The sequence below is a fragment of the Toxorhynchites rutilus genome, chromosome 3 (genome assembly GCF_029784135.1).
Source record: "Toxorhynchites rutilus septentrionalis strain SRP chromosome 3, ASM2978413v1, whole genome shotgun sequence".
NCBI classification, from domain to species: Eukaryota; Metazoa; Arthropoda; class Insecta; order Diptera; family Culicidae; genus Toxorhynchites; species Toxorhynchites rutilus.
This window is the reverse complement of record NC_073746.1, coordinates 124035382-124040537: the sequence shown is the minus strand read 5'-3', so window position 1 is coordinate 124040537 and position 5156 is coordinate 124035382.

The following is a 5156-nucleotide window of genomic DNA, read 5'->3' as shown; positions in this document are numbered from 1 at the left end:
ACAATCCACTCTTCAAGTCATGTATCCCGGTAGCTATCACCTCACCATTCGGATCAATCACCTTCACGCCTTGGGTGCTGAACCGCACCTCGCGATCATGGCTCACCGACAGAAGATTGTTGGACATCGTTGGAATGAACTTGACATCGTTCAAGTCGATGGGGGGACTCTCAGGACTGCACTTAGCTGAAAGCTTGACGACACCCGTGGAAACAATCTTCATCATTTGTTTGTCGGCTGCCATGACAACGCCGGTTTTTCACCATGTAGCAGGCTTCGATCCTTGGTGAAGTGGTCTGATGCTCCAGAATAAAACACCCAGCCATCGTTGCTATGGTAACCGCTGGTTGTTAGTACCGTGCAAAACGCCAACCCTTTTTTCGTCTCGTTTTTCACATGGCACTCTCTGGCGATGTGTCCGTATCGATGACAACGCTTGCATTTTGGACCTTTTGGCTGCTCAGCTGACCGTCCTTCGGCTGCACCTTGCTTCGGTTTTGATGGAAACGGTTTTCGTCCAACGAACGCCGTCTGATCCTTGGAAAATTGGACTTCCTGGAGCAGCTTCGTCTTGATGCTGTCGCCGGTGATCGGGGTGCCGGAATCTCCAGCGCCATGATCATTGGCTTGTACTCCTCCGGAAGGCCCGCAAGCAGTAGGGAACCGACCCACTCCTCGGAAATGTCGAAACCAACTCCCCGAAGGCTATGAGCGGTGGAAATGATCTCCGTTACATACCTGTCCACCGTGCCGCACGACGAGAGGGTGGTGGTGATGAGCTTCCTGAGCAGTCCCACGCGGCGGGTTAGTCCGGTGTCCTCGAAAGCTGCTTCAAGCTTCGCCCATATCTCACGGGCCGTCGGTGCGTCCTTCACGTGAATGTAATTGACGGGATCCAAGAGCAAAATTATTTTCGCTCGTGCTCTCCTGCACTTCCGCTGGTCCACCACTGGCAGCGTTCCGTCTGCGTTCGGAATCGGCTTCACGGCTTTCCACAGCTCCTCCAGCTCCAGGTACGTCTCCACCGCGAATTTCCACGTTGGCCAATTCTCTCGGCCGCTCAGACGCTCGATCGGCGGAAGACTTGAAAGGTTCTGCTGGACTTGCTGCGGGATCGCTTGACCATCACCAGCTCCGGTAGACATCTTGCGAAAAAATCTTGAAGAATAACCTATTAGATTAGGCAGTAAAACGTACTACTCTCTCCAGTGGTTGAAACAGAAGTGAAAGATTTCACCAGTGAGAAATCCACAAGCGTTTACATATACAAATTAAACGCAAATTTCTGCATTACTCAAGAATTAATCAAGTAAATAAAACCAAATGAGGCATATGGAGGTTTTAGGGAGCAATAAATGTTTTTGACGTAGGACTACGTCTTTCATTTCTATACCGGGGTGTAAAATCAAAGTTTCGAAAACGAAAGCGTTACACCGGAGACCGAGATTTTGAGCGTTAATAGCTCCTAAAGAACTGAACGAAATGGTATGATAAACACTTCATTCGAAAGATAAAATGTCTACGCGTTCTATACTTGTTACTTTTTGATCCAAAAACTTGTTTCAATAGTCTTAAAATTGCTTTCAAAACAGGCTATTGAAATCACCGATCGGTATATAAGCGAGCGCCGCTCGGAAATCCACTCAGTTCTAATTGAACAGCGATTGGAGCATGTTGTCGCTGTTGTGGTGAAGCTCTTCGTTTATCATGAAAGCGCGGATGAACGGTGTCACCAAGAGCCTGTTTGTGCACCTTAGGCCAGACATGAATCCATCAGGAGGAGAGTGATACCACAAACGGTTCCCCGGGAAGATCTCGAAGCAGCCGCTACACACACACACACATACACGCGCGGAATTCTTTCCTTTTGGATGCCTTTCAGCATCGAGAAAGATCCGGAAAATAATCTGCCAGTTCCTCTGGGAATTTAAAAATACATTCATGTGAAAGAGTTTATTTGAATGTTTTCTAACCATGTAACACTGTGACCAAATATGTTTCAATCAAGTGCTATTAACAGATGGTTATCGAGTTAGCATTAACCACTGGTGGGTTTCCAGTATCGAGGAAAATGTGGAAATATATAATCGTTACTGAAAATAATCTGCCAGTTCCTCTGGGAATGTAAAAATACATTCATGTGAAAGAGTTTATTTTAATGTTTTCTATCCATGTAACACTGTGACCAAATACATTTGGTTTTGTGATTTTTCAATCAATCGCAATTAACAGGATAGCTTCTGAAGATTATTCTTCCCCATCAGTAGGATATTTCCGTATCCAATATTGTATGCGCCCGCAATCGATTATTGCTCAGTCGCCGAAAGTTCCGAGCTCAGAGAGTTCATTCTCCTCTAGTTTGCCTTCCAAATTGCCATCGTAAACCACGCCTTCTCTCGATTCAATCACGCACAAAAAGCATACTTAAGCGATATTCTGGTGGTGAGACGCATTCATTTTTCGCGAGGACATCAACAAGACAACATCGTTGCTGAGGATGCTGGACGGCGAAGGATCGAGATCTACCCTGAAACACAAGCAGTTTGTTTGAAACTGTGAGGGAGCACAGAGAAGCTGATCCTTCAGGAGAAGAGAAGGTGACCATCGAAGCAGCCGCTACACACACATATACACGCACGGAATTCTTTCCGTTTGGATGCCATTCAGCATCGAGAAAGATCCGGAAAATAATCTGCCAGTTCCTCTGGGAATTTAAAAATACATTCATGTGAAAGAGTTTATTTGAATGTTTACTATCCATGTAACACTGTGACCAAATATGTTTCAATCAAGTGCTATTAACAGGTGGTTATCGAATTAGCATTAACCACTGGTGGGCTTCCAGTATCGAGGAAAATGTGGAAATATCTAATCGTTACTGAAAATAATCTGCCAGTTCCTCTGGGAATTTAAAATTACATTCATGTGAAAGAGTTTATTTTAATGTTTTCTATCCATGTAACACTGTGACCAAATATATTTCAATCAAGTGCTATTAACAGGTGGTTATCGAATTAGCATTAACCACTGGTGGGCTTCCAGTATCGAGGAAAATGTGGAAATATCTAATCGTTACTGAAAATAATCTGCCAGTTCCTCTGGGAAATTAAAATTACATTCATGTGAAAGAGTTTATTTTAATGTTTTCTATCCATGTAACACTGTGACTAAATATGTTTCAATCAAGTGCTATTAACAGGTGGTTATCGAATTAGTATTAACCACTGGTGGGCTTCCAGTATCGAGGAAAATGTGGAAATATCTAATCGTTACTGAAAATAATCTGCCAGTTCCTCTGGGAATTTAAAATTACATTCATGTGAAAGAGTTTATTTTAATGTTTTCTATCCATGTAACACTGTGACCAAATACATTTGGTTTTGTGATTTTTCAATCAATCGCAATTAACAGGATAGCTTCTGAAGATTATTCTTCCCCATCAGTAGCATATTTTCGTATCCAATATTGGATGCATAAAACCTTGTACCTCCAACGTAACGCTCTCGTTTTCGAAGTCCCCCAAATATTCATTTATTCATTCATTCAGAATGGATTCAGATTCAACTTCAAACAAAGGATCACTGAATCAACGATAGTCCTACGTCACCATTGCGGTTATACCATAGATATAACCCACTTTCTGTTTTATGATGGTTAGACACTCCACCTCCCTCTCTAAGTGGGAGCTGCCATGCAAATGAAAAACAAATTTCTGCATAACTCGAAAACTAATCAAGCAAATGGAGCTAAATTAGCATGGGAAGGTTTTAGGAGACACGAAACGTTTCTATGGCGTATAGACACTCCTCCCCTCTATCTGAGGAGGGGGGGGGGACTGCCATATAAATGAAGCATAAATTTCAGCATAATTCAAGAACTAATCAAGTAAACGGAACCAAATTTGGCATATGGAGGTTTTAGGGAGCACTGAATGTTTTATGGTGCTGAATAACTCGAGGACTAATCAAACAAATGAAATCAAACTTAGCACATAAAGGTTTTGAAGATCGATGAACGTTTATATGGTAGTTCGACACTCCTCCCCCTTCTCTAAGGGCAGCCCATACAAATGAAACACAAATTTCTGCATTACTCGAGAATTAATCGAGCAAACGAAACCAAATTTGGCATGTGGAGGTTTTAGGATACAATAAATGTTTCTATGGTGGTGAGACACTCTTCCCCCCTCTCTTAGGGTGGGATGTCATACAGATGAAACACAAATTTTTGCATAACTCGAAAACTAATCAAGCAAATGGAGGCAAATTTGGCATGTGAAGATTTTAGAGGACACGAAACGTTTCTATGGTAAATAGACACTCCTCCACCTCTCTTAGGGAGAAAGGGGACGGGGAGGTCTGTCTTTATTCTATCATATTTTCTGTATCAAACATTCATTCCATGTAACGGAGAAACATGTTATTTGCAAGTGGTTGAACAATCTTGAACGAGAATTGTGTCTGAAAATAATCTGATATTATAATGATGAGTTTTGGTAGACGTACTAGGAATTTTATAGTAAAAGGTAAATTCCACGGGGTAGATTAGAAGATCAACCAATGAACAGTTCTGCGATTGGACCTATGACCGTGCGCTTAATAAGAAAAAGTGGATGTGATAACGAAGAATACATTTTGGACGGGACGAAGTTTGCCGAGTCAGCTAGTGAAATATAATTGCCCAGCGGGAATAGAAGAAGGTTGCCAAAGTGACTCGGTACGCTGCAGACATGAAGAGATTGTAGAATAAAATGACCGCTTAGGTTGACCAACAGAGAGTACAAACTTTGATGGATGATATTCGAAGAAAAGTATGAAAATTCATCAAAGCTGTAACGGAATAGTTTCCTCGACATTTTTTTTTCTGAAAAGAACAATGAGTTATCTGAATTTTGACTGGTTTTGTGAGTCCGGATAAATACATGAAGCAAACTGTAACCTGGAATTGACATGTCGAAAAGTGTTGTGTTCTATCCAACAGTCAACGGATAGGTGTGGCCAATTATCGTGTTGTGTAAATGAAAACCCGAACTAACAAAAATGGATTATACTATTTGCTTTGGTCTCATACCTCGTTGTATATATTCGTAACATATATTTTTTGTAGCACTGTGCTTGTCGTAGGTTTTCGGCAGAATAAAACACCCGTCACTTCCT